The sequence below is a fragment of the Tamandua tetradactyla genome, chromosome 2, assembly GCF_023851605.1.
Source record: "Tamandua tetradactyla isolate mTamTet1 chromosome 2, mTamTet1.pri, whole genome shotgun sequence".
Taxonomy (NCBI): Eukaryota; Metazoa; Chordata; class Mammalia; order Pilosa; family Myrmecophagidae; genus Tamandua; species Tamandua tetradactyla.
This window is the reverse complement of record NC_135328.1, coordinates 12,935,850-12,948,098: the sequence shown is the minus strand read 5'-3', so window position 1 is coordinate 12,948,098 and position 12,249 is coordinate 12,935,850. Positions and strand designations below refer to the sequence as shown.

At 36.8% G+C, this 12,249-nt stretch overlaps 1 pseudogene; it reads left to right on the top strand.

Moving 5' to 3' along the window:
- Positions 1-10,211: 10,211 nt before the first annotated feature.
- LOC143659088 (olfactory receptor 10AG1-like) lies at positions 10,212-11,176 on the top strand (annotated as a pseudogene).
- The last annotated feature ends 1,073 nt before the right edge of the window (positions 11,177-12,249 follow it).

Genomic DNA, 12,249 nt, shown 5'->3' with positions numbered 1-12,249 from the left:
GAACTAAGGGTTTGATTGACTATCTGGATCAGAAACCTTGGTGGGGATTTCAAATTTAAAAAGATATCAAAGTTACAACATGGCAGAATAGAATAGGTCAAGTTCAACCCTGCTCCAAGGAACACCTAGAGAAGGAACAAGAAAGTAACTGAGACTGCGATTCCAGGTGTAAGTGACCTCGGAGAGTCTTCTGCACCACATAGGGAGACCTTGGTAGCAAAAGCTGAAGAACTGAGACACAGAAAACTGGAGACTCTTTGGCGCTGCAAATAGCCTAATGCATCCCTTTCCAAATGGAAGCTTGGAGCCCTCAGGAGTGCATGGACTGGAAGACAGAGATTAGGAAGTAAGCCAAGCCACTATCCTTGAAAGTGCTACTGTCCAGGTGCAGCCCCACAACCCACGACTCACCCCACACCCCACGCTCCTGAACCCCATTACCCACCCCCCTCCCTATGCTCCAAGTGCCCCTGTCCTGCCACGCCCCCACATTTGCCCACCCCACACCCACACCCCAAGCATGCTCATGCCTTTCCCATCCCAGCCCACCTCTCCTGACAAGGACAGCCTCACCCCGCCTCCTGCAGGTGGTCCCCAGTGCATCAAGGATGTGGGCACTTACCTTTATTCCCAGGCTACACCCACAACCAGCCCATACAGTCGCAAATTCCATCGCCCAGCTCTGACTATGAGTACATTGGTTTATGGCACTCCTAGATCCTAGATCTGCACAAGCACAGGGCCCCCAGCCACATACCCTAACACTGGGCAAGCACTGACCTGCACATTGGCCCCCAGCGCATGCCTCCATAACCCCAGCCTGCTGCCCCTGAGATCTGCACATTCACACACAAAAGCCCCCACCCCCTAGACCAGTGCACACCAGAGCCCCATCCCCCAGACCCACACACTTACACAGCCACATCCTCCCCACCTCTAGGCACCCATGCATTTGCACAATGACCGCTTGATATCAGCACCCCAACCCCCTGTCCCACAAATGTGCACACTTGCCCTACCACCCAGCACAAGTGCCCTGCTCCTACACCTGGCAAGTGCTCATGGGCAAATCTGTGCTACACAGTCCCTGCCCTGGACTCATGTGAATGTCTGCTCCAACCCCCCCACACCTGCGCACCTAAGCCAGGGCACCACTCACCCAGCACCACCTCTCCCAACTCACACCATGCAACCCCAGTGACCTGTGCCCACTTCTATACACTCAAAACATCCAGGGCCATGTGGGCCTCTCTCCTTGCACAAGGACACACCCACACCCTACAACCCACAGTGTCCTGCCTCTGTGCTAACTACCCTACACCCTGATACCCACGACCTTCACCTCCATGCAACCCCCCGATCCTACCTGCACACCAGCCCCCGTGCATCCACACAGCCTCACCATCCACCTCCTGCCACACTCTACCTCTGTCTGCATGCTGCACCCCGCTTCTGCACCCCAAGGCCTGGCTGAGCTGCACCGCATACCTTCGGTTCCCACACCATACCTCCACAACCGCACAGTCTGCACCCCATGCTCACAGGCACCGGTTTTTGTTCAGTTACTTCTGCAGTTGTACCTTCAGAAATTAACTTGTAGTTTGTTTTTCTGCCTCAATATAGATTTCTAATAATTACTTATTGTTCAGCTTGTCATTTGATGCTACAGTTTTCTACATCAAAGTATCTCCACTGTGTTTCTGGTGCCAGTTAAAAACTAATTTTTAAACAAATCTTCTATTTAGTGGACTCATTTACTGCCTCCATAAATAAGCTGGTGCTTTTGTACTGTTTGCTGGATAATGTAATATTCTTTATCTGGTAATAATGTCATGATAAGAATATTTGTTCACCAAATGTAATAGTAAATGGACTTTTCCCTTCTTTATATAGGTATTGTTTAGTGTTTTCATTAAGACATCAGCTAGTAAAAAGTACTTTACTGTTTTGTTTTTTTCACACTATCTTTCTTTCTAATTCAACTGAATTTGTTACAAACTTTTAAAGAAGAATTGGATTGGGCACAACATTTCCATTTAATGCCTGACTCTGAGATACTTTTCACTGCCTTAGAACAGCTTAGGCAGACATATATTTTGTTACCTTAAACAATACTCTTCTTTGGAAAACAGGCTTTGTAAATATTTGTTCCTATTCAGTTGGTTCACACAACAATTTTTATAAGCCTAGTATGTGTAGAGTTGTGCACAGGGGATCAAAAGTTTAAAAAGTATATCCTCTAAGATGAAACTCAAGTTGTTTTAACAAAAATTTCTCTTTTCTCACTCAAGTTGTACTTCAGTGTGAGAAAAGACTTGCTCTGTGATGGAATCCACTGCATAGCTAAACACTTTAGATATAAAAGCTAACATTACATCAACCATTACCTCAACCCATAAAATAAGCAAAAGGAAATAAGAAAGTTAATAATTTTGCTTTAGTGCCTAAAGTTTCACAGTATATTACACTTTGAATTAGAAAGTAACCTTATTTTCTCCTTAAGCAGTTGTCATGGCATATAGATTTTTAAAATATTACCAACAAATGAAGAAAACAACTGAAAACTTATTATCAGCAGGAATGAAGAGAACCTATTGAACATGTGAACTAGCATGCTGCAGCCGAAACAGTCCACGGTCTCAATGTACAATGTGTTCTTATTTCCTACAAGGGCTGGTGTTTCTTCAGTTACAATAGCTTTGGTATGGTCAGTGGTAGGGTCTTCTTCATCACGGTTTAATAGTGTAAGATGATCAGGCCCTTCTCGGACTTAGTCTTGTCACCCTCTACCTTTTACCTTAAGATTTCAGAGCTGATCTCCAGGTACATATTTGCCTGCAAATATATTTGCTGCCATGTAATTCACTGATGAGTTGTCTCTCAGGGCTTGAGCTTTCATGTTTCTTTCTATTCTTCTGTCCAGGGATATGTGCTAGTGACAACGCAGCAGAGAGAAATGCCAATCATTTGACACTATCACCTTTTCAGCTGTTTGGCCCATATGTCTTTTATGATTTTGCAGAAGATTTTTTGGTCTTCCTGCTTCTTTTTCATTTCTTCATCTTATAGAATTTCCAAGCCTTCTTTGGTGACAGATAATAAAATCCTCCCCTCAAATCACTCCATCTCTCTGAGATAGAACTCATTCTTAGGCTCAATCATCTTTTTAAGCCATGCTTACAAAGATGCCCCACAAATGCATAGTGTTCAACCTGACCTTGTTTTCACCAGTGGTATAATAGCTATGTTACTCATTTTCCTTCATTTCTGTGCAGTGGTTCTTGAGAAAACTCATCTCATCTCCAGAAACAGACATGTAATATTATAAGAGCTCTGAAAGCTTCTTATATTTCTTAGAGAACTACTCATAAAACTTTTATATTCTCTTTATTTTTTGCTGTTCAATGAAGAGCTCTAAGCACTTTTTGACCAGATTGTTTCATATAACTTCCAAAATTTTACTTTGTTGCAATATTTTAAGCAAAATATTTACTGGGAGATCCTCAGAGTCCATTACATCTCTAATTGAATGCACATATTCAAGGATTAGCTCCTACAATTATCCATGATAAAAACCCTACATACATGAAACTACTGTTAGTCTTTTTCTTTTTGTTTTCAAATTTGTCAAAGTGGGCGCATTTTGGAAAAAAAAACAAGGCCCCTGAATTCCGACTGTTTTTCAATTGAAAAATACTTTACTGCCAAGTGGTCTTCCCAGTAACTGATGAAGTTTTATGGGATTCTCTATATTCTTCCTTAGTCATATTGTCAGAGTTTCTGGTCCATAGTGGCTTCATTTTGTTAATTTCTTCTTGATCAATGTACTTTTACTTTATCTTCCTCTTCTTCTTTTCACCATGCTCCTTTTCTTCTACTTCTTCATCAGAATCAATAACTGCTAATTGTGGCTAATCATAGACTCCTTTTCCATTCTTTTCTTTTTCCTCTTATATTCCTTTTCTTTAGCCTCATCATCACCCACTTCTTTGCCACATTATTTCTCCACAGAAAGAGTAATTGGATACCCAACAAATTGAGAAAGTTTCTTCACAATCTCTGCTATTCACTTTTCCTCCAAGTACTCAGTTTGGTCTTCTTAATCATGCAAAATAACCTTTGTCCCATGACCAGTAGGTTCACCTGTTTCAGTTCTAATTGTATATGATCTTTCCATTAAAAGAGACCCAGGCATTTTTCTCACCATCATTATGTTTGGTGATCTTGACCACTTTCTTGACTGATGTAGTAGAAATTGCGTTTTTCCCAAGAAAGCACCTGAGCCTCTGAGAAGTGGCCAAAACTTTATTGCCAACAGACCCAGAGGAGTTTTTGTCCAAAGTCTGAGCCCAAATGTTTCTAGATGATATAGGCTAGTGAACAAGGTGGAAGTTAGTAAGGGAATGGGTGGTAAACACTGGAAAAGTAAAGAAACAGAACCTGCAGGGTTGGAGTTACTATCTGGCTCTTAGCTGAACTCCTTTTCCGAGATAAGGGCCGCTCCTGGACATGGCAAGAAACAGGCCTGGCAGCCTCCTTCTTTCACACCAATACCTTCAGACAGGTTTGAGTAAGCTTGGATGTGATTTACCGCACTGCAGACATTCTGCTTTTCTTCCTTCGAGAAAGCTTGCAATTATATACCTTTCTGAATGCATCAATATATAGTGATGCACACAGATACACAGAATAATATGCATGAATGCACAAAGTGATACACATAAATTCATAAAGCTATACAACAATAATACTGAGGCGATACATATAGATTCATAAAGTTATATGATAATACTGAGGTTAAACTTCTAAACTACCTCCAATAACCAAACTTGCAGAAAAAAACAATACCAAACTGGCCACGATAGAGATATCTGCACAACCTGCAAAGCTTCCACGAATGCCTTGGCCTGAGACTTAGCGTCAAGGTAATTGATCAAGTTGTCCTTGTCATTCCAATTCCAGTATTGCCATGGGAGGCTTTGATCTTGTTTGTATGGAATGAGATTAATATGTAGTTCTTTTAACTTACCAGAATCTGTGAAGCTTTCATATCTTATTTTGTCCAAAGCATCTGATGTGCTTGATAGAAGCCACTTCAAGATTTCTTTGTTCAACAAGAAAATACTGATGATCAGTGACATCAATTGATTGATTTCTCCCTGAAAGGCAAATGTCTCAACTCCTTCCTCCTCCATCAGCTGGTCACAGATATGGATTTCTTTAGGCAATTTGGCCAAGGCACCACCAAGCAGGAGCATTAGGACACAGAAGATGTTGGCATCCCATCCACTCGCCACACGGAGGTGGCCTGCCCAGCATGCAAGGACTATTACCATAGCCACTTTAACCTACGTAGGAACTGTCCCCAACCACAGTAGTGTTATGTGTTTTCTTAAGAGATTGCATAAGAAATATCTGTACAGTTTTAAAATTCAATTCATTTTTTAACCATGAAGCTGAGTATCTTTTCAAATATTTGAGGGATGATTTCATTCCGTTTTCTGTGCATTGTTAATTCATGTGCTTGGTCCACTTTTCTACTTGGATTTTGGACTTCACTTGTGATTATAGTTTTTTATACTAGGAAGGAGCATAAGGAGAAGACATATAGGATGAGGTGTGAGAGGGACTCAAACATGTGATGTCTGGACTCATCACCCTCTTGGACACAGTGTGAGAAATATATAATGAAAGCTTTCCTGTTCATATCTGAGTCCATTTATTTATTGGGACAATTAGCTGTTCATTTTAAATATGATTTATATTTACTTTTCCCACTTTTCTTGATTCTATTTTGACTTCACTTTTGAGGTATTTCTGTTTTTACCATGCAGAATTATTATTTTTACATACCATTTTTTTTCTATTTTTTCCTTACATTTCAAATTTTGAGTCATAGTTAGAAGCTTTCTTTGTGCAAAATTATTTAAAAACTTTTTCTTAGAAATCCTTTTCTAAATATCTAAACTTCTGCACCATTTGGAGTGAGTGTTTCCTTCTGTACAATGAAGTACTAATTATAAAACATCATTTTTTCCTAAAAGTCTACCTAGTTGTCCCAATAGAATTTATTGTAAAGACCATATTTCTCTGCTTTGCTATGCTATCTTTATTATATGACTAATTATCTTTTGAAATTATCTTCATATAAACTTCGTTTTCTCTGGCATCAAAAAATTCCTGTATTTATGCACAATAATCCACTGAACTAATGTGAGCTGGTGGAACTCTTTTTCAGTTTAGCTACTTCATCTGTGCACCTACAATAGCTCAGGTCTTAGCCTCCTCACTCCGTTACTGTCCTTTGACACATCTGGTTCCCTCAGGATGCCCCTTTCACCATCTGTTCTCCACTAACCTTCTATGCTAACAAGATCATTGCTCCTGATGCTTTGCAATTAACTTTCCTAATAGTTCTCTGTACCAGAGTTCTATAGGGTTCCCTCTCTAGGCAATATTTTCTATTTGTAATTATAAACTTTTAGAAATCATTATTTACTAAATAATAGGGAGTAACATCCTAATTCTGATACCCATTATTTAGCTTCAAGTCAGTATTCTTAAACTTTCTCAGTTTTGGAAGGAATAGTCTTTCCTACACTGGGAGCCCAGAAGAGACAGACAACTTTCCAGGCAACTTTCCCATTATCTTAGTTGGGCTTATTCCCTCATCTCTATGTTTACTTATAGTAATCAACCTTAGAGATGAGTTTCAAGATTGATGAAATCAAAGGAAGATGGCAAAATGCTGCAAGAAAGGAAGAATTTTCTGCCTATGCATAACAAGATTTGATCAAAAATTAATTTTAAGCTAGATTTAATACATCCAACAGTAACTTGTAGGTTCCCCAGATTGCCATAATTGATCATATATTTTACAGGTAATATATTTTTTGTTATGAGGATATTTATTAGAAGAGCTACAAATTCTGCCTCCTGACTATGGATAGACATTTATTATAAAGGAAAACAAACAAACACAACATGTTTAATAAAATGGGATGGGAACTCAGTTCTAACAAGAATAAAGTATTTGTAATAGATAAAGTAAGAATTGGATTTGTGTCAGTTTTTGATGGTTGCAAATGATACTGCTCAGTACCATACTTATGTGTAAAAATAAAATGGACTGAGCACTCTACTCCATGAAGAGGCTGAAAAGAAAGAGTATTTTGGGTAGAGTGGGTGCTATCTGAAAAAAAATAGCACACCAAAAAGACAGTTTTAATTAGAAATCAAAATGCGTCAGGTGGAAGAAATCCCACAGGGTAAAGATGGCTTCTTTTTATTTAAAGAACACTTTGTGTTCAGAGAGAACAGAAAATGTTAAAGGTAGGTTGAATATGCAATGAAACAATTGATTTCAACTAAAGCAATTTAAGTATTTAAGACCTTTTCACTGAGAAAGAATCAACATCATTCTAAGGAAAATAGGTAAACAGGAATGATTTTATATTGATATCCTAATTACCATAATATTCTAAAATTTAATATTAATATTTCACATAAAGTCAAAAATGTGTTCTTCATTAAAATAGGATCTGTATGTTTCTGAATCTAGTAAACATAATTTAAAATTAAATGATGATATTAAATGTATTACCTCAATTTGAAAAGGTGAAACTTTGATTAAGGTTATAATTTTTTGCAAATATAGTAAACAATATTATAAGAAAACTGCATTATGAACCAAGATTTTTTAACATATATATATTAAACATATATATATTAAGATATATATGTTTAATATATGTATAGGCTTTGTGTATTTTGCCTTGATGTTATTATAGGGCATTTAAAATAAAATAATCCATGACATAAATAACAATATTTGGGGATTGGAAGGAACATTTGTTTTGCCAAAACAAACACACAAAGTTAGGGACTTATAAAACAATTTTCAAGTTCACTATTGTTTTTTGAATTAACCTTAGAGTTTAAATTGCTAATTTATGTCAAATGTACCACATAGCTGAGGTTTAGGTAGATATTGACAGTGACTAATATTTAACTGAATTAGAATATTGTTATGATTCCCTTAATAATTTGTATTTTCCCAGTGAACATACAGATGTTTATGTCTGAAATAAGAATGAGGGCATCATGTTTTATTAATCTTGATTAAAAAGAACTTAAACATTTATAGGAAAGAAGAGTAACATAGATTATTTTATTCCTTCTACTCTGTACCTCTACTGATAAAAATATGCACTGATAATTTCATCCCCCAAAATTTGTTTGTATAATTAGAATTATAGTTTACTTTGTAGTTAAAGTCACTTTATTCAATGAAAAAAAATTATTTGGATTAAATGCTGTCCCTTACTTAATTGTTGGCTCTTTTTTGCATGTCTTAATTCTCTCTCATTTGATAGTGATGATGTCATCTTAATAGTGTCAACTTATTTATTTCAGTTCAGAATCACATGTTAAGTGATATATTCAATTCACAACCATTTTCTAGGATCTATATTGATTCCAAGTAAGAAATTAGTCATAGTCCTTGCCTCTCAGATCATTTTGTGCCAATAGTTGGGGTATGGGTGTAGCAGAGAAGCACAGGAAAGGAATTTGTAATACTAAGTGTTGAACTTGAGGCATAATAGAAGTGTTGAATTCTCAGAATACAGAAAATAATATAAACAAAGTATAAGCAGAGAATTCATGGAAAATGTTCAACTCATAGTTGAATAGCTTGAGATAGTTGAAAAATTTTGATCACTGCTTTCATCTCACTACTTTCCCATAATAATTTTCCAGTATGTTGGAAAGTAAACTAGAGAGGGATTATGTTTCATGCTGTGTAGAAGACTCATAAAAAGAAATACACAATAAAAATAAAGACACAATAAAAATAAAATATATATATAAATAAAGACAATAAAATTCAGAAGAATAATACAATTTAGCTTTTAGTAGTGATAACTAGTATGTATATAGCATTTTTAAATGTTTTTATTGTGAAATATGACATGGAGAAAAGTGATAAATTTCAAAATACAGTTTATCTAGCAGTTATTTGCCTTCTGTCACAATTCAAGCCACTTTAACCATATTAAATGAATAAATCACGTAACAACTGTAAGGGTTGACAACCAATGCCCCTTTACATAGCTAATCAAGCTGTGGCACAAGGAGAGTAATAACCTGTAGAGATAGAATTAATAAATGATCAATTTAAATTGGTAGGTGGTAATATTAATATTTTTTCAATTAATTCTCACAAACAAGGAAGAAAGCTTTAGAAATTCAAATAATTGCTTAGTATAATCTAGATAATCAATCATGGAAGATTCAAGTACATTAAAGATAGATGCACTGTCTTGACATCACAAAACCTATGTGAAATTGGTCAAACTGTCCACCTCAGTGAGTCACAATATCCATATCTCTAAAGGGAAGTCAGTTTTAAAATTGTCATCTGAAATCTTGTGTTTTTTTTTTTAGGAACAACAAAGAATTGTGGTGGGTGCTCACAGCACCCTGGGTATAGCAGCCAATGTCTTTCCTCAGCTACCCACACATATTAGGATAAGTATCAGACACCTCCACACTATACCTGTTTTCTGGGGTCACCCTGTGTATTATTCCATCCTAGATCAATCTCTCAGACTAATTTTTCTGAGTAAAACTTACTTATGTCTTATAAAATGATATTTTCCTATACACAATAAACTATTCTCTCTTTTTTTGACATATAGACTATATATAATATCAACTATGTAATGGAATCTCTATGCTCTAGATCATCAAGAGAGTGGAGAAAAGTGATATTTGAAACAGATAGTTGAAAAAAGAAAGTGAGAAAACAATTTATGGCACAGTGCTACTGATGCATGGTTGTGAAAATGCACTGAGAGGCACAACAAGATTGTCCAGAAGTGTAATTCACTGAAAGTGAGAACAAATGGCAAAGTGATGGGTCTATCTACAGAAGTTTCAAATGGCCTCAGTGTCGGTGGTGAGAAAGGTATAGTTTGGTTTATATGGTGCGTTATACATTACAGATGTATAACACAATGTTATTAAAGTAAATTTCATGAACTGCTTACAGTGATGACCCATACGATTTGAATAGGGGGGAAAGTGGAAATTCTCAAATAGTAATATTCTTAATTGGAAAGAAATGCAGGAAACATGGAAAAAATCTGAACACCCAGATACAATTTAGGGGGCAGGTAATGAGATTCAGGAGGTAAAGTGAAATGCTCATGGTAAACTTATCATTTCTACAGATGAAACACCAAGAAGAACCATCAGAAGGAAATCTAACTGAATTGAGGGAATTTGTTCTTTTGGGCTTTGCTGATATTCCCCGTCTCCAGTGGTTTCTATTTGGATTATTCTTGGTCATCTATATCATTATACTGTTAGGCAATGGCACCATATTTCTGATAACAAAACTGGATGCTACTCTCCAGACACCCATGTATTTTTTTCTTGCAAATTTTTCCTTCTTGGAAATCTGCTATGCATCAGTGACTATCCCAGAATACTCATTAATCTTGGGACACAGAGAAGAAGAATTTCTTTAGTTGCCTGTGCTACACAAATGTACTTCGTCCTTATGTTGGGAGGCACAGAGTGCTTCCTCCTGGCTGTGATGGCTTATGATCACTACGTGGCCATTTGTGACCCACTACACTATTCCCTAGTCATGAGCCAGAAGATGTGTTTGCAACTGGTGGCTGGCTCCTATATCAGTGGAATTCCAATCGATATAGGGCAGACATTCCAGATTTTCTCTCTATCCTTTTGTAGGTCTAACCGTATAAACCACTTCTTCTGTGACATCCCCCCAATACTCAAGCTGGCCTGTGAAGACACCTTTGTGAATGAAATGTTGCTCTACATAGCTGCTATGTTGTTTGTCATGGGTCCATTTCTGTTAATACTTTGTTCCTACACCAAAATCATATGCACAATTTTTAAATTACCATCAACCACAAATCGGGCCAAAGCTTTCTCCACCTGCTCATCTCATCTTATGGTTGTGGTGTTATTCTATGGATCAGCAATGATCACATATTTAACACCCAAGACCAGTCACTCATCAGGAACAGACAAAATGCTCTCTCTTTTCTATACCATTGTGACTCCCATGTTTAATCCCATGATATACAGTCTAAGGAACAAAGATGTCATAATGGCACTGAGAAAATTTCTTGGTAAATAATTCAGTTCATTAAAGAATGAGTTATATTTACAAGAAATGCTTTGTCATATATTTGTAATGAAGTTTCTGCAGATATTTACTTTTAACAATATTTGTTGCCTCAAAATTCAGTGGCAATTATTTCCAGTGTCTGGAATTTAATATTGAGAGATCTTTTTGTATTGCCTTCCAAATTATATATTCATCATCAATTTGCAAATTGTTCCATTAATAATTCTATAATTTTATTGTGCAATGTCCCCTCTCAATAAAAAAAACACTTTCGATAATCGCTGATGTAATAGTCATTTATAATGTAGACTCTCGTATAGAACTTATTGCAAATGATTTTCACACAGTGTAACAAATGATTTAGCTACTTTTTATTTTTTATTTTTTGTAACAGGGGCAGGCACTGGGAATTGAAGCCAAGCCTCTGGCATGGCAGGTTAGAACTCTGCCGCTCAGTCAACATTGCCTGCCCTTTAGATGTTATTTTAAAAACTAAATTAGGTCCCAGCTGCTGGTCCAATAAAAAATGCAGTTACATCAAACAGCAGCCACTCTGCCAAGAGTCGTTCTCTTTAAAGGGAGCAGCTGAGCTGGGATATATTAATGAGAGTCACCTCCTATGAACAATACCAGCATTGATAAAAAATTTAAGCAGCATTTTAAAGAAATACCAGAATTCAAGATCAATCTCTCTTGATATATATATATGTACATATATATTTTCAGGAGAAAGCTACTGGCAAGTGGTGAAGGTAAAAAAAAAACGTTAAATTTTGTCCAGAGATTTAAATAATGCCTAGTTCGCATCTGTAAGCTCACATGTGTGAGTGGGTTTCGTTCCCTCACACTTATTCTGCACATGCGGGCAACGAACTTCTCTATATAGTCATTATCATTAACACATTAAAAAAAAAAAACCAAATCAGAAATGTGCGTTACATAAAATACGTATGCAGTTTTGCCAAGCAATGTTTCTTGAGAGAAGCCATTCCCTGGAAAAAAAAAAAAGGACTTTCAATACGGATGCAGTTTTATAAACACGATGACACATCAATACAAGTGAATATTAGCTACGGTTGATA